Below are 27,392 nucleotides of genomic sequence, written 5' to 3' on the forward strand. Positions count from 1 at the left end.
TAAAGATCCATGGTACAGATTCACGTGTTCTAAAATTTCGACGAAACTTTCGATTATATTTTTATACCGAAGTTCAGTCTGTTTGTTTAGCATATTGTCAAGGTAGTTTTGTATGTGTGTATGTATATATATTTCTTGAAAACGGTATTATTTGACCTTTGCGTATTATACTATATGTAAGAGTTTCATTGCGCGGTCGAACTGGTTTACGTTATGGTTTTTTGTTTTCAAATCTCAGAAGGATATGGAGGAGTTTTCTCGATAGCTGACCAGCAAATTTCGTCCTGTTAGTTCTACATCGAATTTTTCACAGTCATTACAAATTATTTTATACAGACCTGATATGTGTGTGTTTGTTCTGTTTTACTGCAGTGGATTTGTGATTTTATGCTGTGTTCGGAACGGTATGCTAACCTCTATATATTATTTTTTAGTAATGAATGTACTTTGTATGATATATTTCCTTTGTATGATTTTGGTATGTATGTGATTTTCCGTTTTTTGGGGTCTTCTCGTATTAGTTTTATGTCAGCATGAATTTGGATACGTGTGGACTTCTCATTTTTCTGGCTATATTGGGATCAGAACGGTTTTGTTGTGCTGTGTATTTGAGGGTTCTTTCTGTACAGCTGTTTGTTGTGATGGTAGGTTGTGTTCTTTTCTTTTTTTTTCTTGAGTCTTCTGACTGGTTTGATGCGGCCTACCACGAATTCCTCTCTTGTGCTAACCTTTTCATCTCAGAGCAGCACTTGCAACCTACGTCCTCAATTATTTGCTGGATGTATTACAACCTCTGTCTTCCTTTACAATTTCTACCCTCTACAGCTCCGTCTAGTACCATGGAAGTCACTCCCTCATGTCTTAACAGATGCCTATTATCCTGTTCCTTCTCGTTATCAGTGTTCAAAAAATGGTTCAAATGGCTCTGAGCACTATGAGACTTAACATCTATGGTCATCAGTCCCCTAGAACTTAGAACTACTTAAACCTAACTAACCTAAGGACAGCACACAACACCCAGCCATCACGAGGCAGAGAAAATCCCTGACCCCGCCGGGAATCGAACCCGGGAACCCGGGCGTGGGAAGCGAGAACGCTACCGCACGACCACGAGATGCGGGCCGGTATCAGTGTTTCCCACATATTCCTTCCTTCTCCGATTCTGCGCAGAGCCTCCTCATTCCTTACCTTAGCAGTCCACCTAATTTTCAACATTCGTCTGAAGCACCACATCTCAAATGCTTAGAGTATCTTCTGTTCTGGTTTTCCCACAGTCCAAGTTTCACTACCATACAATGCTGTACTCCAGACGCACATTCTCAGATATTTATTCTTCACATTAAGGCCGATATTTGATATCAGTAGAGTTCTCTTGGCCAGGAATGCCGTTTTTGCAATTGCTAGTCTGCTAGTCCTCCTTGCTCCGTCCGTCATTGGTTATTTTACTGCCTAGGTAGCAGACTTTCGCAACTTCGTGACCATCAATCCTTACGTAAAGTTTCTCGCTATTCTCATTTCTACTACTTCTCATTACCTTCGAATTTCTTCGACTTACTCTCAATCCTTACTCTGTACTCATTAGACTGTTCATTTCGTTCAGCAGATCATGTAATTCTTCTTCACTTTGACTCAGGATAGCAACGTCATCAGCGAATCGTATCATTGATATCCTTTAACCTTGAATTTTAATTCCACTCCTGAAAGTTTCTTTTTTATTTCCATCATTGCTTGCTCGATGTACAGGTTGAACAGCAGGGGCAAAAGTCTACATACTTGTCTTACGCCCTTTTTTAATACGAGCACTTCGTTCTTGGTCGTACACTCTTATTATTCCCTCTTGGATGTCGTACATATCGTATACGACCCGTTTCTCCCTATAGCTTACCCATACTTTTCTCAAAGTTTCGAACATCTTGCACCATTTTACATTGTCGAACGCTTTTTCCAGGTCGACAAAACCTATGAACGTGTTTTGATTTTTTTTTTAAAATCTTGCTTCCATTATTAACCGCATCGTCAGAATTGCCTCTCTCGTGCCTTTACCTTTCCTAAAGCCAAACTGATCGTCATGTAGCGCATCCTCAATTTTCTTTTCCATTCTTCTGTATATTATTTTTGTAAGCAACTTGCATGTATGAGCTGTTAAGCTGATTGTGAGTTAATTCTCGCACTAGTCAACTCTTGCCGTCTTCGGAACTCATGATGCTTTTCTGAAAGTCAGATGGTATGTCGCCAGACTCATACATTCTACACACCAACGTGAATAATCTCTTAAACTTCAGCCTACTCTTCATCAGTACTATATTGTGATCTGGTGTCCATGTCTGCTCCTGGGTACGTTTTACAATCCAGTATCTGATTTCGGTATCTCTGTCTGATCATGATGTAATCTAACTGAAATCGTCCTGTATCACCCGGCCTTTACCACGAATACCTCCTCCTCTTGTGATTATTGAACTGAGTATTCGCTATTACTAGCTTGTGTAATAACCGTATGAAATTAAGCATATTTGTGTGATTTTGGATGACATGGATTTTTGTTAATAATGTTGTCTTTGGTCGTAGGTTTTCTGTAAATTTCAAACTATTATGCAGTTTTATTTTATTTATTTATTTATCTTATTTTATTTTTATTTTATTTTATTTTATTTATTATTATTATTATTATTATTATTATTATTATTTTTTTTTTTTTTTTTTTTTTGTTAGGTCAAGGAAGCTGATCTGGTTACGTGTTAACGTTCTACTGTGAATTTCACGCTAGCATACAGTTAGTTTAGCGTGCATATATCTGTTGTAAGTCATTGTTACAACGATCTGTCAGTAACAGTGTCATTTACTTATATATGACGGTATGCAGCTATGCTAGAAAGTTTTCTTAGTGTATTTGTTATTAGTGCTAAAAAACTTTTCTTCTGAAGTATTCAAAAATATATTAGTTATTGTGAAGCTATCTACATACAGTGATCGTCAGTGAAATTAAATGGAAAGAAGATAATGATTTCTGGTCAGATTAGTATAGGGGTTATACCAGCAGCAGCAGAAAATGGTATAGCGGGGTTACGATTATTTATGAATAGGAAGATAGAGCATAGACTGAGTGACAGCGAACACTTCATTGACAGGGTTGTTGTGATCAGAATCAGCAGCAAAGCAACAACGACAACAGTAGCTCAAGCAGACGATGAATAGATGGAGAAAGTATGAGCATACTTAAGGGTAATTCAATACGTAAAAGCAAGTAAAAGTCTAGTAGCCATGGGGGATGGAATGCGGTTGTATTGAAAGGAATAGAAGAAAAGTTTATGGGAGAATATGGACTTGGTATTAAGTACGAAGAGAGGGGATAGACCAGTTAAGGCCTGCAATAAATAACAGTCCGTAATAGCGAATACACTGATCGAGAATCACAAGAGGACGTCGTATACTTGGAAAAGGCCGAAATATACAGGAAGATTTCAGTTAGATTACATTATATTCAGGCAGAGATTCCGAAATCAGATTCTGGATTACAAGGGGTACCAACGAGCCGATATAGACCCAGACCACAATGTAATAGTGATGAAGAGTAGGCTGAAGTTTAAGAGATTACTCAGGAAGAACCAATACGCAAAGAAGTGGGATACGAAAGTACTAAGGAATGACGAGATACGGTTGAAGTTCTCCAAGGCTATAGATACAGCAATATGGAATAGCTCAATAGGCAGTACAATTGAAGAGCAATGGACATCGCTAAGAAGGGCAATCACAAACGTTGGAAAGGAAAAACATTGCTACAAACAAGGTAACTGGCAAAAAAACCTTGGGTAACAGAAGAAATACTTCTGCTGGTCGAAGGAACTAGAAAGTACAAAAATATTGAAGAAATCCAGGAATATATAACTACAACTCACTTAAGAATGAAATAAAATGGAATTTAAGGGAAGCTAAGGCGACACAGCAACATGAAAAACGTGAAGAAATAGAAAAAGAAATTAGTGTAGGAAGGACCGCCTCAGCATATACAATAATCAAATCAACCTTCGGTGAAAATAAAAGCAATGGTGTTAACACAAAGAGTTTTATGGGAATTCTACTGTTAAACGCAGAGGAGAGAGTGGATAGATGGAAAGAGTACATTGCAAGCCTCCGTGAGGGGGAAGACTTATCTGCTGTGCCCGAAGAAAAAACAGAAGTTGACTGGGGAGAGATAGGGGATCTGTTATTAAAATTAGAATTCAGAAGCGCTTTTGGAGACTTACAGCCAAAAAAGGCACAAGGGACGGATAACATCCCATCGGAATTTGTCAAATCGCTGGGGAAAGTGGCGACAAAACGATTATTCACCTTCGTGTGAAGTATGTATAAGACCGGCGATATACCATCTGACTTTGAGAAAAGTTCCATAAAAATAGAAACAAAGAAATTCAAAACAAGAACCATGAACTAAGGATTATCACTGGAACAAGAAATTAAGCACAAATTATCATGGAACATATTTGAAATAAAGATATGTATGTAGCCAATTTGTCATATAAGTAGTACTAGTCCTCTACTTTTTGACCAGTTATTCTAATTACCGCTAAACAAATATGAATAATATACAACAAAAAGGCACAACTTCTGATACATACACAATATCCCAAAACTAGTTCAGAAAAAGTCCACACAGAATCTTCTCAATTTCATACAAGGGCTGTAAACCTGACTGATATTAGTTTCACTGCAGAATAAATGAAGCTACTAGATAATGTCATATAATATAATATGCAACCAATAGTCAACATAAAAACACTAAAAAATTTCATAGCCAAAACTTATGTTGTCATTGACATGAAAAATGTACCTACTGCACTGATTATTGATACTACATTCGCTCATATCAAACATAAGTTCTGAATTAAGTTATAACACGCTGCATTAAATAACATAAACAAAAATTTTTCTCAAACGATGCAATACCCTGAAAGGAGACAAAGGAAATAGTCTCGTCCTAATGTATAACAATGAATACACAAATAAAGTACATGTTTCCTTAAAAAAAAATAACACCACAAAAATTAGCCATAGCCTCATCAACAAATATGCAGAATTAACCAAAAAGTATAAAGAGCTGTAACACGTTTTGCCGGCCGGAGTGGCCGTGCGGTTCTAGGTGCTACAGTATGGAACCGAGCGACAGCTACGGTCGCAGGTTCGAATCCTACCTCGGGCATGGATGTGTGTGATGTCCTTCGGTTAGTTAGGTTTAATTAGTTCTAAGTTCTATGCGACTGATGACCTCAGAAGTTAAGTCGCATAGTGCTCAGAGCCATTTTTTTGTAACACGTTTTTGAGTGATCTCGAGGAAAAAAAATACATTAGTAATGAAACCAAAAACACTTAAATTTTATGGACAACGAAAGATTCACAAACCCCAAATCCTAATTCACCTAATATTGTCCTATGAAAATAACGGAACCTAATCTACAAGCAGATAACTGAATGATCTACTTACACAGCAGTACACATAACAGAAACAATTTACAACAAAAAACTCAGAACAATTAGCAAACACCATTAACATTTATAGGAAACCTACGACCTCAGATAACGTTATTAATGCAAGTTGGCGTCATCCAAAAACATAGAAGTATGCTTCTTTTCACACAGTTATTACACAACCTACCATTAAAAGAAACAGCTATACAGAAAGAACCTTCAAATACGGGTCTAGTGCAGCAGGGGATACAACCCGTCGGCTTTGAACAATGACGTCATTCCTTAGTCATAGATCGTAATGTCTTCACTTCGAGGCATAGATAATAAAGCAGTTCTGTGTTCTAATAAGCACTATCACTAAAATAATTGAATGTTAATCTAAAAGCGATCGCTTGATATTCGGTACATCATTAAACGTGTGATTTAATTAAGTTAATTGTTTGTTTTTTATTCGGACGGTACTTAACATTTTTCGTAATTATATTGAGGTAATGTGGATTATTAATTTTTTATTATAGAACAATTTGTAGTGTCTTATTTTCGTTTATAGGAATGGATTTGTCTACCCCTATGAATCTGGACGATTTAAGGGAAGTTATGGGCCAAGATATGTTGACCACAATTTGCTTCCTGCAAATGTGTGGTCTCATAGCGGAATACGTTCAATGTCGTGAGTGCGGCGAACATATGCGCCTTACGAGTGTATCGAGTCGCCGTACTCAAGACTTGTTCGTATGGCGCTGCAGCAAAGATCGGTTGTGGTGGTCCATTAGACGAGGGACGCGGTTCGAGAAATCTAAGCTCGCCCTCAGAGACATAATGAAAATAACATATTGTTGGTGTTTAAGATATCCTGTATGGCTGTGTGTGCATGAGTGTCGTGTCAGTAAACATACCGTAGTAGACTGGTACTCGTTTTGTAGGGAGGTTTGTGGGGAATATATGAAATATAGGGGGCCGTTGGGGGGGCCGGGCGTTATGGTGGAAATTGATGAGTCTCATTTTGGGTAAAGGAAATACAATAGGGGGGAACCTCCGGATGAATTATGGGTGTGGGGGGGCAGTAGTTTCAGGTCAGCATTGTAATGATGTAGTCTTTAGAGTAATACCAAATAGAAGTAAGTAAGTAAGTAAGTAGTAAACCATAACATTGAATTTAGATCTCTATCGACAGGCGCATCTACTAACAGCATAGAGGGGTACTGGTCAGCGGTAAAATCACTCATAGGGAAAGGGAAACGCCAAATTTCAACTCTTCAAAGCCATCTAGATGAGTATACTTGGAGACAAAGCATTCCGCGGACATATTGCCCGTTTAAATGTTTCATTAAACATGTGGGCAAAATGTACCGTCCCAAACATCTCAGTTCGTAATCTATTCTATTTGCAGTTTACCATTTTCGCTTTTGCTGTTATGTTTCAGTTTCGTTTTTTTACTGATTGCTTAATAAAGTAGGATCTGTTTATTCTATTTCGTGAGATATTTTTTTTAAAAGCCAAAAAACACTTATCAGCTACTGAAGGGAGCTACAACACTAAGAAGAATCGCTTCTCGGCTTTTGACAAGATATTGCTTAATAAAGTAGGATCAGTTTATTCTATCTCGTGAGATTTTTTTAAAGCCAAAAAACACTTATCAGCTACTGAAGGAAGCTACAACACTAAGAAGAATCGCTTCTCGGCTTTTGACAAGATCAATGTTTATCTCTCTCGCATTCCTTTGTTTCTCAATATTCTCCTCAGCTGTTTCATCTTTGTAATACATGGTCTCTGGCGACTTGTGACGTCATTGTTCAAAGCCGACGGGTTGTATCCCCTGCTGCACTAGACCCTCAAATACACACAAAAAATTTAAAATCCGTTTTAGATGGCAAATTATAGGAGAAATGTGAGAGGAGCACTTATATCCAAATTCATTCTGACATATGATTATTACGAGAAACTCCAACAGAACAGAAAATCACATATTTACCACTAGCATAAAAAGGAAATATATCAGACAAACTACATTCATTGCTAAAAAATAATTCATAGAAGTTTGCATACCATTCCGTACACAACATAAAAATGCAAATCTGTTGTAGTAAAACAAAACCATCAACATACACGTACCCAGGTACATATAAAATAAGTTGTAATGACAATGCAAAATTCTATACAGAACAAACAAGACGAAATTTTCTGATCAAATATCGAGAAAACGTCAGAAATAGCAACAAAAGCCCCTCATCATTCTTGTGCCATTTGAAAACACAAAACCATAGTGTAAATCAGTTCGACCACCCATTAAAAATCCAGCATTTAATACTTATAGACCGAATAATGACGCTTTTAGAACATATAGAAATATTTACCCATACACGAAACTAGCCAGATAAAGTGATAAACGAACAGACTGAATTTCAACCTAAAAATTCAATTGAGAATTTCGTCGAAAGTTTAGAACACGACGTAGATGACCTGATAAGCGAAGATTACTCACACAAACCTGTACAAAGAATTTATAATCACCATACAATTCCATAGAAGAATAAGATAAATTTGTAACTATACGAGATTGTTGACTTCTGCCAAGCAAAGCTGTCAAACTTATAGAAAACGAAAATTTCAAGAAAATAGACTTAACAACAGCAACTACTGTATATTAATCACATCTGCGCTCACATACCATTATTTTTGTTATGATCAGTGATGGTGAGTAAGAAAGCTATTAATTTTTAAATGTCTTTGTATACAGCGGTGTACAGACGTATGATTAAAAAATATGTAGTACTAGTATGTAGGTAAATAATGACTGTGTTTCTGTTATTTTTCATTGTATCTAATCTGAAAGCGTGCTTTGTATTTCCTAACTATATTTAGAAGACGTCTCGATTCATTACATCCGCACACGGAGTTTCTAGGGATTCCACTGTCTCACAATGTACTGGATATGAGATTTTGCCACTACAACAACAAATACCAACTGTTTCTTCTTTACACTTCAATATATTATAGTGCCTACATTTTTCGTGCATCCCTCTAAGATGATTAATTTGTGGATAAGACAGTCACTTCATAGATCGTAATGAAATGCAGCCTTACCAGTAGCCTCCCACGTTTCACATGTAAAGGTACGACGTCTCTCTCTTGTACAGCCATTAAATAATGCCCTAGTTGACAGTCTTCAAGCGTCTCTGAAGCTATGAAAAGACGCGTAACGACCAGCGTCTAAACTGCGATGGGCTCGTGGCTGTCCTACCAGCTCTGTATCTCTTAAGACTGCCTAACGTTCTGAATTCCAGTTCACGTGGCTCTGAGATTGCTCCGAGCTTTGTTGCATTCGAGTAACTATCGAAACTCGAGTTCACTGCTCTATGCGCTAAATCCAACTTCCGTTTTCAAGGTATATCGTAAAACTTTTAAATACAGTTCTCGGGCTTTTCGTCGGATTTTATTACCGTGTCCCCACAATAACTCTCCAGCTATGCCATGTTGTGTAACAGTTCACTATCATAATCCGCACGCATCATAACATTGGATGCGCACTGTCATGGAATAATCTACAAACAATAAGAGTCGCCGATCATTGCGCCAGCATCGTCTGTATCTCACTCACGTAAACCACACTTAAAAATTTTAGTAATACTCTTAAGGATAACACATTTTTCTTAAGTAGCCTATGGTATTCCTCATGTTTAATGCGGCCTCCATACTGAATTTCATTCGAATCGTTTCATCGGTAGAGTCGTGAAAATGTAATACACGGAGTAACATTCGCATTTAGTAATATTGGTATTGATGTGGAAGTATAAACGAAACACATTGTGAATCGTATAAAAATTATATTGATTACGTTAAATCACATTACAGAGAACTTGTCATGATTAAGTTCAAAAGTAAAAGAGTAAATTCCTTTTTTCAGAAAATTAATTTTTCCCCTAGTTCGCGTACCATTGTTCAAATCAATAAATATCTTGTACTACGCATTTTTTAATGTAGTCTATGCTCTTCCTTCCGATTCAAGCTATCACGCACCGTATTTCATCGAAATCGGTTCAGCGGTTTAGTCGTGAAATCATAACAGAGTCAGGTTCGCATTTATAGTATTAGTACAAAAGTATGGATTAGTTGGATTAAACATGTTGAGGAATTGTGTAGGCACTGTATTCTAGCTGTTACCCGCGGCTGCGCGCGAGTATCATTAAAATTGTTTTAAATGGCTCTGAGCACTATGGGACTTAACTGCGGAGGTCATCAGTCCCCTAGAACTTAGAACTACTTAAACCTAAGTAACCTAAGGACATCACACACATCCATGCCCGAGGCAGGATTCGAACCTGCGACCGTAGCGGTCGCGTGGTTCCAGACTGTAGCGCCTAGAACCGCTCGGCCACTCCGGCCGGCGAGTATCATTAAAATGCAATGAAACGTGCGTGTGGCTTTATGGGTTGGAAGGTCCCGGTCTGGATGTTCCGGAGCTTCATGCGAGTCTTTTTATTTGATGCTACTTCGGCGACTTGCGGGTCGATGATGAGAAAATGATGATGAGGACAACACACACATCCAATCGCGAGTGGAAAAAAACCGACGTCGATCCCACGACCAAGAGTCATCAATACAAAGGACTTAAACCAATACCGTCACCGGAACGCATTTGAGAAGTTAGAAGAGACTTGTGCGGTAAGTGGTTAGAATGCAACAGGCTTGTGAGTGATATAAGTAAAGATTAAAACTCGTAGACGACTGAATAAACATTGTATCCATTACGCTGAGTCGTATTATATAGAATATGTGAAACAATAAAAGCATTGGGCGGCCGCGGTGGTCCAGCGGTTCTAGGCGCTCAGTCCGGAACCGCGCGACTGCTACGGCCGCAGGTTCGAATCCTGCCTCGGGCATGGATGTTTGTGATGTCCTTAGGTTAGTTAGGTTTAAGTAGTTCTAAGTTCTAGGTGACTGATGACCACAGATGTTAAGTCCCATAGTGCTCAGAGCCATTTGAATAAAAGCATTTTAACAATTTGCTAAAATTCAAAAGGCAAAGGGTAAATTGCTTCTTCAAAGATTAATTATTATTCCATATTTCTCGTTATATTCTTCAAAACAATAAATACGTTCTTTAAAGCCATCTCCATACCGAATTTCGTCAAAATCGGTTAAGCGATTAATCGTAAAAGCATAACAGACAGAGTTACTTTTGCATTTATAATATTAGCATGGAGAGCCAAAAAACAACTCTATCTGCACTACGAATACAATATACAGAAATATTTGACATTTACAAAGTCAGCGTCGAGATATGAAAGTAAGCGCTCGACACACCGTTACAAAAGCAATGACATATGTAACGAAAAAATTGTATAAACTGATAACGCTATATAAGTACAAATCACTTGAAAATGGCTATGTTGCCGAAATAAGCTTGTCCCCTAACTGTATAACTCCTGAATAAAGCTTCAAAAATAGTAACGTCCTATTATAATACGCAAAAACGTCTTTACAGGATATCTACTACGCAGCAGTCCCTGAGGAATACAATATGTGAAGGAAAAGACAAGCACTAAACAGGAAATCTAAAGCGAATGGCTACAGAACACACGTGCAGAAATTCAGTGGAAATAGTAAAAAAAAAAAATGCTCTGAGCACTATGGGACTTAACATCTGAGGCCATCAGTTCCCTAGAACTTGGAACTACTTAAACCTATCTAACCTAAGGACATCACACATATACATGCCCGAGGCATGCAGACTGCAGCGCCTAGAACCGCTCGCTCAGACCGGCCAGCGGAAATAGTCGTCGGAAGGTCAAATTCAGCATGTGTGAAAGATGAAAGACCCTGTGGAATTTAGAAGCAAGTCGTCATAATTAAGACTGCAACAGGTATATCACTGTTAAACGCGAAGGGGAGAGCATATAGGTAGGAACACTATACCGAAGACCTGTATGAGGGAGAGGCATGTCTGTTGGCAATAGAGAAGAAACAGGTGTCCATTTTGTCCATTTGGAAGATATGGGAATACTAGTGTAAGCTTTAAGTGAAAGAAATGTAGTATACGTAATGTACAAGAATCAACAGCGAACAGGACTTTGAATGAAGTGGTGCGAACAAACATGGCAATAGGGATAGTCACATTATTTAAAATTTCAAAAAACATTTGGGAATGTGAGAAACAACAAACTATTCTAGTTGGTTTGTAGAATCTGTGAGTCAGGAGACATATCATCAGGATCAGGTTTCCGAAAAATATCACCCAGACACCCTCTAAGGTATAAGGGTTGTCAAAAGTTACTAACGAGAATTATATACAGGTCAATGGAAAAGAAATTTGAGTGTCTGTTAGATGACACTCAGTTTGAAAATAAACAAATTATGACGGTGTGAGTGTAATACAAGCTAGACTTAATAATAATTAAGACGCCTTCAGTGGATTTGTAGACCTATAAATGGGGTTCGACAATGTGAAATGGCAACAGATATCTAAAATTCTCAGAAAACTAGATGTAAGGTACAGGATGAGGATGGGTAATAAACAGAACATACAATAATTAAAAGAGAACACTAAGATTAATAGACCACGGAAGTAATTCACAGATCAAAAATTGTGTAAGGCTAAGATGCTACATTTCTCCCCTACCGTTCAGTCCGTACGTCGAAGAAGCAATGCCGGAAATGAAACAGAGTTTCGGAGTGGAATTAAGATTCAGGATGAAACTACGTATATCTGTGATGGCATTGTTATCGTCAGAAAAAGCAAGGAAGAATTACAAGGCCAGTTGAATGGAATGAACTGTCGATTTAGTACGAAATATGAGTTCACAGTAAACCAACAAACCAATAAACTCTTCCAACTGTAGATTACGAAGCTGAGGAAGTGAACAAAATTTACTAAGCAAGGAAGCAAAATTAAGCATCATGGACAAAGCAGGGAGGAAATAAGAAGTATACTAGCACAGGCAAAGAGGTTATTCCTAGTCAAAATACATCTCTTTGCATTACAGGCAGGCCATAATGTGAGAGATTACTGAGAATATACGTTTGAAACACAGCTTTGTATGAAAGTAAATCATGTACTTGTGGAAACCGGGATAGAAGTGAATTGAAACGCTCGAAATGTGATGCTGCGGGTTGACTAATAAATTAGGAAGTGAGCAATGTCTCCACAGAATAAGGGAGTATTGGAGTATGTGGGAAACACTTACGAGAAAGACGAGATGATAAGGAATGTGAGGATTACCTTTCGCGGTACTCTAGGACGTTGTAGGGGGTCAAAACTACAGACGAAAACAGAGACTGAAATACATCCAATCAGTAACTGAGGACGTTGTCTGTTAGTGCTATTCTGAGATGAAGTTGTCACAGGAGAAGAAGTTGTGACGTGCTGCATCAGACCAGTCAAAATACTGAAGACAAAAATGTAAAAGAAAGGAAAAACCCTCTGTATCATAAGCCACTTGTTATCTCTGTCTGTTTCTTAGACAGTACTTCCTCCTAGGTACTTGATTAGCTCCTGTGACATTCATCCATCGCAGTTATTTTCTGAGCGGACTTTAATTCAAAGACTTCCGATCTTTATGCGCCGTCTAGTCCTCTTACACAAACATCTTCAGTGGCAATCCCCCAGACCTCGTCGTCAGTTCCTTTTCTTTCGACCTTGCCAACATTTACTTGACAGCAGACGATTATTTAGCTTCTCTAGTTCCACTTGTCTTGAAGAATTTAACAAAGATATGTTCTGTTATAGATAAACACAAATTGTTACCCCCAAATCGGCACTTCAGTATTTTCCAACTATTCAGTGATTCGTGTGATAAATCTTTTCTCTAAAGGCGATTATTTTTATATTCTTAGGGAGACTGACAACGATGTGTCCTGACAAATATACAATCGCTAACTCGCGCTTTCGCCGCGTTTTTCGTTACTCACTAAATTTCAGTTGGTGTATTATTATTGCTTGTAATACGTAACTTTTAACCAGTCAACACGAACGCTCTGTTAATTATTCTGTGCTTCTGTTTAAATATTCTGACACACAAGTCTTTATGTAATGCTGAAAATATTACACACTCCTCCTCCTCCTCCTCCTCCTCCTTTTTCTTCTTCTTCTTATTCTTCTTCTACTTGTGTTGTCAGGAGTAGGTATTCCCAATTTGGGGACGCACCCAGTGTGATAGGCACCGAAGAGGAACTTCACCGATTGTCTACAAGCAAAGAAAACGACGTCACCGGCGAAGTCCATGTAACCTAAAACGTGATCATCGTCATCAGCCTACAAGCCAAGCATCCTTTGAATGATGTCATCATGCCTCTCTCTCGTCGTCCCCACCCCCTCCCTCTCCCACCCAACAACCCCTCTCCAACCAATCGTAGCCCATTATTTTAGTGGACATTAAAATGTAACAGCCAAACACAGAGCATTGGCTACGTTATGTAAGCTTAACTTGATTTCGTAGAAAAAGTGCCACGCTCAAAGATAGTTGCCGGTACTAGAGTGTTTCCAACAAACGCATCCTTCGCCAGAACTGCACAAAAATGTTATGTTCAAAAAGGTAATGCCAATACTAAAGTATTTTCAAAAATTAGGAAATCTTCATCATCTACATCGTGTAAATTGATGCCATTCGGCGCTCAAACATACGTGTATACCTTCACAAACAGACATTCAGTGCTTATGCCTCGAATATACAAGTTAACCCAGACTTGTGAAAGCCCATAATTCGATATTTGCACACTTGGTGTAAGGCCCAACGCCCACTAAAATTAAATAACTCTCATATCTAAATTGTTCTGTGGTTCTTGGCTAGTGCCACAATTTTAATTCAACACCTAAAGGATCTTCAAACATGTCAGCAAAACAAAAATTTTATGTTTGTGTCAAGTGTCACAATGTTATGCCCCAGTGCTACTTCCAAGAGTAGATTGTTACAAAACACTTGTGTGCCGTGTCGAATGGCAGGTCGCGATTCCCCACCGCCAGAGTGTTCTTTCAAGCCGCAAGAAGGCAGACAGAGCAGTTCATGTAAATGACGCGAGTGCCGTCACAGACGAGCTGGGACACGACTCGGTGGCGGTAGACAGTCAGCTACAGCGACTGAAACTGGCAACATCGCCTGGAAGCCAGGACTGTGATCACGGTCGCTGCCTGCAGCGCTTCTTCAACGTACAGCGCAGGACAGAGGTCTGTGACGGTAGCACATTTTTTGAAAGTCTCTTCGGGTTTGCTGCCGGATCTTAAAATCAACTTGACTCGATATTTCGGCGATCCAACTGTTCGTCATCTTCAGGAAAATGCTGCTTCTGCTGATGAGTCCCGCTGAGAACTGACGCCAGGCTGCAAATCGACGTCCTATATAGGTGACCGTTCAGTACACGGCGCATGCGCCGCCGATCACGGATGCTGCTCTCCAAGACAGGGAGTTGGCGCCGCCCTTAGTGGAACACCGCTGGCAACGATAGAGACTTTCAAGACTTATTACGTCGGGAAAGCCTACGTAAGGCAGATTTTTTACTCAGAAGTATGTTGCTGAGGTGCTTTGAATCGCGCACACATTGTATTTCCTTAATTATCTATTAAATAATAACCAAAATCTAACCATAATACTCCAAACTATGTAATGCCAAAGCATATATCATAGCCACAGACAAAGGAACTGAGCAAGCACTATTTTGTGAGAAAAATTGTATTGATGAAATCTTTATTGCAGTGTGCCACCTGAATCGTTATGTTTTCGTAATATAGAAAAGACCTTCATAATGCATCGAATACGAAACGCTTATGTTCAATATGCCCACAGATAGTGATGGAACATGACAGAGATGGAACACGAACGAGAACGATGATGGAACAACAGACATTGAAAGTCAATATCTAGAAAATGCACACTGAAGTTGCCCTTTTGGGGTCAAACAAAGAGAAAATACAGCAGCAGCACACAGAATTAGAAGCATGTTTATTGAAGAGAATATAAAACTTCAGTCCTCTTTCTTTGGAGCGTAATTACACAAAACAAGACATAGTGCACAAGGAAATGTGAAGCGAGGAAGATGAATAAGCCTTGTGTGCTACCAACAATGCAAAATTGAATCATAATTACAAAATGGGTTCAAATGGCTCTGAGCACTATGGGACTTAACTTCTAAGGTCATCAGTCCCCTAGAACTTAGAACTACTTAAACGTAACTAACCTAAGGACATCACACACATCCATGCCCGAGGCAGGATTCGAACCTGCGACCGTAGCGGTCACGCGGTTCCAGACTGTAGCGCCTTTAACCGCTTGGCCACACCGGCCGGCCCATAATTACAAGAGATAAAGCACTAATTAAGAGGAACTGACTGTCTTTAATTACTCAGTCACTGCGTACTGCCAAATAACAAAGCCCCAGAGGTCCACACTGTGCGGGAGAAATGTCACCATAACTGGGGGATAATTGCTGGCTGCTCTACGTAGTGTGTGAGGTGAAGATCATAGGCAGGTAGACTTGCATCGGAAGGCAAGTTGCGAGATGATTCCAGGAGAGTTTCTGATTAATGAACTGTGTCACCTGGCAACGTAAAGCCCAGAAAGCTCATCTGTGGACAACTGACTAGCCATAGCCACGTGCCAACGTATATTTTTTTGAGACGCCAGAATATGCTAAAACCTATTTTGAAGGATGTGATCCTTTGGAATCATTTGGGTCAGTGCTGAATGCGCCCTCCTGGATTATTGTCATTGCCACTTATCGGCATGGTGCACACGGTGCAGAGCTGTTATGCTGGATGGCTATGAGTCCCAGCATAGCATCTCACCTCGCCTCTTAGGTTGGGGCACATCCTGTGCCCCAGAAGGAGGTGGTACCTCTCACATTGATCTAGGGAGGTAGAGAACCCAAGTGAGGGTAGGGGTCTGCTGTCAACGTCTGTCAGAGTGGGCATCTGGCAGGCTAGAATCTTGTGTCCCTTGGTCCTGTGGCCTGCAGGTCCTACAGATGCTGCGAGTTGTGGTCGACGCTTCCAGATGTCGAGAGAACAAGAAAAATGCAATTCTTCTGTCTGCACAGACGATGCCCAGCGAGTGTGTACCTGGCTGATACGCTTTCTGTAGCAGGATCCCTCAGGCAAGTGGACTTCGACTATCACTCTGCGCAAAAGGTGTGTGACATGAGCCAGTTCCCAACGTTGGTCACCCATGGGTAAACACTAGCGCCCAGTCTACATCCTGAAGGGTACAGTGGTGATGGCAAAATGCTGGATGGGCGGCAGGAGAGTGGTTATTGTGTTCAATTTGGCTGCCCATGGAGGTTCTCATGATGACTGGGCCCATCGTGCGCAGAGGAGCGGTAGTTAGGCAAGAAATGAACGACTGCTCTGTTGAGATCATGAGGTCGATGAAACTTCACCAGTCGAGTATTGAAAGTGTAGATGAACCTGTCCACCAGTCAGTGGAAAGCAAGATGGGAAAGCTTGGTATGTACTACATCAACCACAATGATCTCTGGAAGCCTTTCAATTGAGAAGAAGCAAGATAAGGCCTCGATGGTTTTTGTTGAAGACATTGTATGCATCCCTCGAATGTATAGAAAGTTTTTTCCGGCATTTATCACTCTTAACCAAGAATAGCACCAGAAGGCCCTTGTGAAATTTAGTGAATTCCACAACATGGGGATTTCATGTAACACCAAGGAAAAACCACTGGGCTGATGCTGCCTGCAATTTTTAACACACACTGCAACCGTGAGACACATCGGTTTATGACCTCCTGGGGATATCCATCCTTTTGAGAACACCCAGCTCTCCCCCTCCCCATTTCCCTCTGTACTTCTAGGAAAAGGGATGCTGAAACTGCGACATATTTTTGTCATCCCTCCCCAGTTCACTTATGAGACACTTATGCCCCTCCTGGGAAATCCTCCCAGCCCTCCCCTCCACCATTACCCCTCCCCACGCCCACTTCCCTTCCACTGAAAACACTCGTGAATTGGTGTGAAAAAGGCTGGACTTTTGGTGGAAAATACTTTCAGTTGACAAGATTTAGTTGTTGACAGACAGAAGTTTAATGTAGGTATTACCTGTGAGCATACAGATTAGGACATCATCCAAAGCCTCCTATGTGATGAGTGGAAGGAGGTGATAAAGGAGGACTGCCAGCGGAACATTTTCAAACAAATAATGGTGATACAGTGGGATGTTTTGAGGATGCACTTCGCAACTCATAGAGACAACTGCCTATGTTGGAGCTATTTGTGTTTTCTGATATCGCCAGTCAATTCATCAAAACGTCAGCGAAATGGTCACACAACTAAACAAGATGTGTTAGAAAATCGTCAATGAAAATTGCCGTAATAACTAAAAACTACACATCGAAAAACATGTTGTAAATGGTCCTATATCGCATAGCACGGAAAAAAACCTTGATCTAGACATAGTAAAGTTTCGATGTACAATAAAGTGCTTGTTCTTGGTGGTAAACAGTCCATCTGCACTACCCTAACAAATTAATTTTTTAACAATCCACAGGAATAAAAAAAATCGCTTAAAGCACTCACCACCACCTTACGATAAATATTTTTCGAAATAAACCTTAAACAAGATCTTCAACATTTGATAATCACATGTAGGTTTTGCAAATCCAGTAATTAGATTTCCGCCACAAGTAGATCGTACCAGTAAGTATATTAGTGGTCTTGTATGCACCGACATCTGTGATCACAAGCACCCTCTTCTACTTGTTGTCTGTAGACCACACACCACCTAGTGCAAGCTCTGAGTGTCCGCTTCTGTTGTTGCTCAACCAGCACACTGCTTAGTTTGCTATTCAGCCATCCAAAGGGCGCCGCGAGTGCCGCCCTCCAGTCAGCTGGCAGCCGCAGGGCAGCGGCTCCCTTTGATGTTACAGTCCAGCGACTGCTCACTGGAAGACGGGGTCCTGTGATGTTCGATGCCCAGAATACTGCATCCACTCTCAAGTGGTTATTTCCTATTGTAACAACTCCACCTCAAACTCCCACTTCCCTCCCCTCCAACAATTGTGAGTTGGCTAGAAAAGACCCAGTCTGTGCTGAGCTGCTGGAGAGGAAGCATGTAATGTATTTATTTATTTTGTTTATTTTTGTGGGTGATATCCTGCTGGATTGTTCTACAGCTTCCTCCACACTCGCCATCAGCCAATCACCAATTTTCGGTGCCTCCCTACTTTTCCCGATCGCGCTTTGAATACATGTTCACTTGCTGTGTGCCCTAGCATACATTACCACTCGAAATTGGTTGGAAACTGTCCTACCGCTTCCCCCACTTTTGCTAGTGACCAAGCCTGTAGCTGTTTTTGAGACAGGTCAGTGCTTGCAGTACAAATACTCGTAATGTGGGTGGTCCACTGCCAAATTTGTGGTAACGCAACATTCTGCCGTCATCAACCTTTACTGGAGGGTAGGTGTGGTGGTGTCTTTAATTATTTTCGAATCTATTATGCTACTACTTCCACCACCAGCATTTGAAATACATTCACACTGCAAGATTCTCTCTGACACATTGCGATAACTAACATTACTGTGTACACCAAAGGAAACAACGATTATTAGTAACACAGCCCGTAACGCGACATTTCTGTATGTCCTATACCACAATACCACTCAACAGACATCTTACTGTGGAGAGTGTTATCCTACACCTATCTCCACAATCTACCGACTTCACTGCCGCTCCACAGCCTCTGCCATACATGTATTAACCTATCACGAATTTCTTGTACATGTCTACTGTGTGTAAAATCGAAAGCACATTGTAAATGAATAGAAATCATCCACTCTTTTGGTAGGTAAAAGTGACAACTATTTTAGGTCAAACTACACTATGTGATCAAAAGCATCCGCACACCTGGCTGAAAATGACTTACAGGTTCGTGGCGCCATCCATCGGTAATGCAGGAATTAAATACAGTGTTGGCCCTTCCTTAGCCTTGATGACAGCTTACAGTCTCGCAGGCATACATTCACTCAGGTGCTGGAAGGTTTCTTGGGGAATGATAGTCCATTCTACACGGAGTGCTGCACTGAGGAGAGGTATCTGTGTCAGTCGGTGAGGCCTGGCACGACATCGGCGTTCCAAAACATCCCAAAGGTGTTATGTGGGATTCAGATCAGGACTCTGTGCAGGCCAGTGCATTATAAGGATGTTATTGTCGTGTAACCACTCCGCCACAGCCCGTGTATTATGAACAGGTGCTCGATCGTGTTCAAAGATGCAATCGCTAACCCCGAATTGCTCCTCAACAGTGAGAAGCAAGAAGGTGCTTCAAACATCAGTGTGGGCCTGTGCTGTAATAGCACCACGCAAAACAACAAGGGGTGCAAGCCCCCACCATGAAAAACACGACCATACCATAACACCACCGCCTCCTAAAATTAGGAGGCACTACATACGCTGGCAAATGACGTTCATTGGGCATCCTCAATACCCACACTCTTCCATCGGATCGCCACATTGTGTACCGTGATTCGTCACTCCACACATCGTTTTCCACTGTTCAATTGTCCAATGTTTACGCTCCTTACACCAAGCGAGTCGTCGTTTGGCATTTACTGGAGCGGTGTGTGGCTTATGAGCAGCCGATCGACCATGAAATCCAAGTTTTCTCACCTCCCGCCCTACTGTCATATACTTGCTGTGGATCCTGATGCAATTTGGAATTCCTGTGTGATGGACTGGACAATTGTCTGCTTATTACAAATTACGACTGTGGTGTCACCGCCAGACACCACACTTCCTAGGTGGTAGCCTTTAAATCGGCCGCGGTCCGTTAGTATACGTCGGACCCGCGTGTCGCCACTATCAGTGATTGCAGACCGAGCGCCGCCACACGGTAGGTCTAGAGAGACTTCCTAGCACTCGCCCCAGTTGTACAGCCGACTTTGCTAGCGATGGTTCACTGATAAAATACGCTCTCATTTGCCTAGACGATAGTTAGCATAGCCTTCAGCTACGTCATTTGCTACGACCTAACAAGGCGCCAGTATCAGTTGCTATTGATCTTGTGATGCATGTACCGTCAGACCAACGTTCACCATTAACGGATTAAAGTTAAGTATTCCACCAGCTACGTCCGTTTTTTCTTAAGTCTAATTTCCTTGTCATGTTCCAGACCGCACGCCAGCCAGCGTGAGCTAAAACGCGTGCCTTTCGGCTTCCTCTAGTATTACGGTGTTGGCTCTCCTGCCAACCCACAACAACGACCCTCTTCAATTGTCGGCTGTCTCTGTCAGTCAACAGACGAGGTCGGCCTCTACACTTTTGGGCTATAGGTGTCCCTTCACGTTTCCACTTCACTATCACATCGGAGACAGTGGACCTAGATATGTTTAGGAGTGTGTAAATGTCGTGTACAGACGTATGACACAAGTGACACCCAATCACCTGACTAAATTCGAAGTCCGCGAGTTCCGCGTAGCGCCCCATTCTGCTCTCTCACGATGTCTAATGACCACTGAAGTCGCTGATATGGGGTACCTGGCAGTAGGTGGTAGCACAATGCACCTAATATAAAAAAACGTTTGTTTTTGTGGGTGTCCGGATACTTTTGATCACATACTGTATAAGCTCTGAAACGTCTATATTATAAACTGTTGTGTAACAGAAACTTTCAGCGGAACCCTCGTATCTAACACCAACCTACCTCTTATAAGTGACCAGTTATTACAAAGCACAACAGCGATAATGATAAAGCAGTCATGGTTCCACGATAACAGATACAACCAATTTCCTTCAGTCTGATGGAAAAATTTGTATATTTTGAGACGGATCCCCGGATTCAAGATTAGTGTCTGTGGAAGTATTGTAAATAAATTGTGGTGCCTATGGGTATAGAACAAAGTGAGTTGGGTTCCCTGTATTCAACATCCTTCGATAGTTTTGCTTTCGGTAAGACCACACTACATGTTCCAAACTTGCACAACTGATTGATGCTAGTGGTACAGAGCATTATTCTCACTCCAATACGATAGCTGCCTTTCTGTAAAGTCTGTTCTGTACAATTCCTACTCATGGTATCCTTTAAAGTATTCGCCCTTCAAAGCACTCACGATAGTTGCGTGCTTGCTGGGGAGCTACACACAGATTATTGCTATGTAGTAGATATGAGCGTGAAACATTTGACTGGTTGTGGTGTTATAATAGATGGTTAAGAAGAAGGCAAGGAAGACACATATTTTTTGTTCTGATGGAGCTCCAGATGGAATGAGTTCGAAACATTTTACATAAATCACTAGAGCCATTAATTTGGAAATATTGTTCTATTGGTTGGAGTCCCTATGAAGAAGGTTTTGAAAAGAGCGAAGTGATTCTAGGCGATAAACATACAATCCTAAGGCTGCATAGTTCTACAATTAAACATGTGGTTTTCCAGTATACTAGTCACGTGGAATGCAAGCTGTTAATACTGAAATGCAGGAGATATATTTCCAACACTCGACAAACAATCAGCCTTTAAGTTTCGAATCCCACTCACTATTATGTGAAATTTTATGGTGATCTTTAAGATGATAAAACTACTACTTTCTACACCAAAAACATAGATTCATTGCGATACTTGAACTATACAGATTTCCGACGGTGTGTAGCGTCCACTGTTCACCTCAAATTACAGTTCAGAAATTATGCTATATATGCATGAGTCCTACAATATGAATGTCAGCAACATAACATACATGAAACAACGACATATTTTTATGAGGAAATAGACAAATGCATAGCAGTGGTGTTTGACATGCGAAATTACACACTATCTGCACTAACTCCATGTACAGAACACACACACACACACACACACACACACACACACACACACACACAAAACTATCAAGTGTGTATACATGGTTTACAATAAATGGCAAACCCCTGTCCCTGCAGTTATCAAACTGAAGACTCAATTTATGCACAGAGCACTTTGTAAATCGATCCATCCTGTGGTTGTCATGGTGGAGCGTTGGACACCGCAAAGATAGCGGAAACACATTCGTAGGTCAACAGGACCCTCGCACCCTGCCTCACTACTTCAGGGAGGCTCAGTGGCGGCCTATGCCTTAATGCATAGATGTCTATTTGTAACCTCCCCCTTTCTAATCGGCAAACTTGAATACTATATAACTGACAGTGGTCACATATGTCTAATGAAATAATGTAACATAATACAAAACTTAGAAAAAGGCAAGCAATTTGCTTTCGATTATTGAAAGATGGAATTAAATTTACTTTAAGCAAATGAGAAATTGATTTCACTTTTAAAATAACAACAATAAAATACATACCAAGCCAGCAGAAGTCACTAACTAAGCTAAATACAGTATAAAAAAAATTTCCCACTCTTAATTTCTGCTGTATCTTTAGTTATTAGCTTTCTGTGTGAAATTTTATGTTAACTTAGTGAATGATGTTATTAATTGAATTTGCAAATTCGTTAAGCCTTTTTTATGAAATACAAGCATGTATAGTTATTGAGGCAAAAAATTCAGACTGAAATTGGTCATTAGCATACATACAAAACTGGCAGTAAACAGTTAATCAATTTTCATATATTTATGACACTCGGTGATTGCATGGAAAGGAAAAGGACACTGCTTGGTTATAATGTCAGTGGGCAATGACAACACAGGGGCTTACATGTCTAACTATAGCAACTTATTATTGAAGTTAATCATACTTTTTGAAACAAATTCAACTGGGTAAATCCTCTACAGTACCATATCTATCAGTTAATAGTCTTACAAAGATGTAGCTGTGCAGACGTCGAAGAATGTAGCCAACGACAATGGTGAGCTGCCACTCTTGCTATTACTGCAGTTTGAGAACCCGGACCACATGGCCGCAGATAATTACAGGACAGGCAATACTTAGAAGTGCAGCTTCTTCTGCCTGTCTAGTCCTACAAAGCTCTCAATATTCAAGGGTTAACGAATGAGGTGCGTCTACACTGGTGTGAGCATGGATGCAAACCACGACTGTGGGAGCGCCCAATAAACATTTCCACACTCTTTCATCAATCAAGCTGCTATGCTTCCTCTCTGCTCACAATACCACAGAGACTGTCCGTGCACAAAGATAAACAATGGCACAGATAGTGCCATTTTGTCATGGCTGTCGATACATTTAAATAGATTTCCATCAACTGTTACCAAGAAATTTACAACATTTTCATTATAATTACTATATTAATTATATAATTACTATATATCTCTATATATGATATATTACGATGAAATTTACAATATTTTCATTATAATTACTATCCATCATATACAGTAAGAAATAAATACACTATTATGACGAATACATATTAAATATAGTTTCTGTAACAAAGCTTACAGATTCAAAATCATATGTACAGTACTATTTATGAACGTATATTAAGTGGCGAAAATTTTGAATGGCACATAAAGTATTTTATCTGCATTTTTGGTGTTATTACATTCATTTCACTCATGCCTAAGACTGCTGGCTGCATTATGCAACACAACACCACAAGTCATGACTGACGAGCCAGTCAGTTTTCATATCCATATCAACTCATCTTTCTCCCTATCACCAATGTAAGAAAACACGATTGTGCATCACTCCAAACTGATCATCATACAACTTCTCCGACACCACACTTCAAACAATTGTTCAGATCTCATACTATTATTACAATTTAAAAATCACATAAGATGTTCAATGCTATCAATATGTCTCATGTTATCAGTGGCCAAGTCTAGCTGTAAGTCCAAACAAAAACCTGATAAACTGCATTACGTCTCTTATTGGCCAACTGGATGTAAGACACACCAGTTCTCTTAATAATTATGTCCCATCAGTCTAGGAGGAAGTGTCTCACAGACTCAGTGACAACAGTACCATCTTTAACGCCATGAACGGTTCCATGTTGTTTCATAAGCAGTGCGATACATTGATTTCTTTTTTTTTTCTTTTTGCTGTGAGACATCCAAGCAGTGTATAACTACATCTATCTACACCGTCATTGAAGTCCATGTCAGGTGCAAAACCGACATTAACACTTTTCGATCCATTGGCTCACACAGAAAGCTGGTCATCGCATGGTGTAGGATTTGCTGCTCCCAAAACACATACAGGATGGTGGAAATAAAAGATAGGCGGTATTTCTTAGTGAGGAAAATGCGGAAGACACCTCAACATAAGGAAACTAGAAGAGTTTTCTGCACTGTAGAGTGTTTATAAACAGCTGTCCAAACGTGATGACCTCGACATTTCATCTAATTTTCCACATTGATGTCACTGTATCCCATTTTCAAAGAGACCAGGAGGATTGAATCCTGATGCTGCATGATTACATTTCGATGTGCTAAGTGTTGGTTATCATGACCTTCAAATCTTTGGAGACTGTGAATGTGGAACAGGTTGTATTCTCCAGGATTTAAGCCCATAGATCGTGGATAGTACGCACCATCAATTGTCAATTGTACTGGTGAAGGAATGGAATCATTTTCATATATTCAGGCTGGCATGTGAGTGCCATCATCTCTGTCATATTTTCCTCAGTTTTACAGATTGTTCATCAATTTGCGCTATTTTAACGGGTTTTCTATAGTTCCAACGCATTTTACCAAAATTTATAATGCCTAACTGCATGATTAACAAGGGGGTAGTTTCGGACATAAACTCATGAGCACAGAGAGTATACACCACCAGCTGTCAGTCACACCAGTGAAGGAATGGAATGATTTTCATACATCCAGGTGGACATGCAAGCACCCTCATTCTTAGTATTATCCTCATCTTTACGTATTTTCCGTCAATTTTCGCTATTTTATCAGGTTTTCCACAATTTCAACACATCTTTCCCAATTACTCGAGTTCCAAAACCCTGATCTTGACGACATGTCATATCAACAAAAAACATCTCAATGCATCAGTCCTGTGATAGTTTTAGCCATTGACATTGTAGCATGATTCTCAATTACTGTCTCACTGCTAAACCACCGCTCCATTACTAATGTATGTGTGACATTTAAATAGAACATGCAATATCCTTTCTGCAGACTGTTAAACATCAATATGTTCTGCATGTGTGTGGATCCCAAAGATGTGTGTGTTGGGACAATCAGACCTCGTCCCAAATGTGCTTGTGCTTGCAAACCTCTAGTAACAACTTCATTGGCTTTCTTTGAAGAATCTGGCACTTAAATCACACTCACAATGACCAGAAATGCTAGCATCTCTCATTATCCTAGCCTCCAATCTTTGGTCACAGTCAACATTAGTACAACATACGGCGTTTCTCAGGGTGCATTCATTTCTATAGCTGACAATGCACAACCACATGTGGAGAGGCTCTTGGTATGACATTGATCATGGTCTAATGTTAGGTATTATTGCTCATGCATTGGGGAATATAGGAGTTTCATCTCTATAATGCACCATCCTTTCAGTGAATCTCAATCCAGCCAGAACATGCAGTTGTATTGTTTCCAGCCAGTACTTCAACATGTGCCTGGTTTCCATTAACATTTACTGTAAACGCTAATAGACCCCCACTCCCCCCACCATAACCAGATTTCACCTGTACACTATATTTAAAGCAATATGTAAACCCTGCTTCCACACCTGTAAAAGCCTCTTCTTTTTCCAATTACATTTGTCTTTGCCATATACAACAGTTCTTGTTTCATGACTTCTATGTCATGTAGCTACAGTTTTCTTTTTCATACACATAGCACATTAATTTTACTTAGAGGAGTGATTTCATCAATAGGGAATAGTTTATGCTTGTTTGAATATTGATTCCTCTCCATAATACTTGTGGGCAATAATTGTTTACGAGAACCACCTCAAATTCGGTGATATGTATATTCAATGGCGGAAAAAATTATCCTGGCTTGAGGGAAATACGTTTCACCTGCTTTAACATAGCGCTTCTTTGTAATACTTATATCATCTTTGATGGCATCACTATTACGAATCCCCACATAGTTTACAGGTGGATACTTAAATCTAAATGCAGACAGGGCATAATTTATAAGCTTTTCTCGGTCTTAAGAGTCTGGGAGGTTGACATTGTATCGAAACACTGGCAGGCCGCATCAAAATGTCTATCAAAATACATCTAATCTGCAGCAAACTGTTTCCAAAACTACAACATCCATCATCACAACTCTCAACGCCTCCACAAGAACCCCCCCCCCCATACTGGCTTGGATACTGTCCTGTACAGGTGACCAAATTTTACACAAGTCATTGACACATCCATAGCAGCAATTTGATCATAGACCCATACATGCAGCACAATAGCTAAGATCCCAAGCAGTTGTTCTGTGAACAGATGCATTTCCACTGCACTCTAAGCATAAATAAATATATCCAGCAAAAACTTAATGTAACAGAATTTTACTGGCTTGCGGTTTTCCCTTACTTCTGATATTATTCATAAGCATATATATTTATTGCTTATGGGATGTGGCTTCCTATTTCTGTTTGTACCATCCAATTCCAATACACAGATTCTAACCCAGTCATGGTAAACCAGAAACACACACACACACACACACACACACACACACACACACACACACACACACATATATATATATATATATATATATATATATATACATATATATATCTTATGGGGTAATGGTTGAGATGGATCCATCTGTACAATGACTAGTGGATAACGTTTAGTATAGATTCAACACATACATGATCTGAGGTATTGTCTGAAAAGTAGATCTTTACTTTAGATTCGGTGTTGCAAGCAGTACTGCCACCAACGACGACGAAGATGACAACGACGTGTCAGATGTCAGTGGAGTGAGGGATGCAGAGAGTGGGAAGTCTCAACTCTAGAAAGCTACATAATACATGTATCACAAAGATACTACGTTTTTGGTGTAGAAGGTAGTAGTTTTATCATTTTAAACTTTGTCACCATAGTCAGAGGGAGACAAAACTTGTTGGATGAATATAT

The sequence above is a fragment of the Schistocerca nitens genome, chromosome 2 (assembly GCF_023898315.1).
Source record: "Schistocerca nitens isolate TAMUIC-IGC-003100 chromosome 2, iqSchNite1.1, whole genome shotgun sequence".
Taxonomy (NCBI): domain Eukaryota; kingdom Metazoa; phylum Arthropoda; class Insecta; order Orthoptera; family Acrididae; genus Schistocerca; species Schistocerca nitens.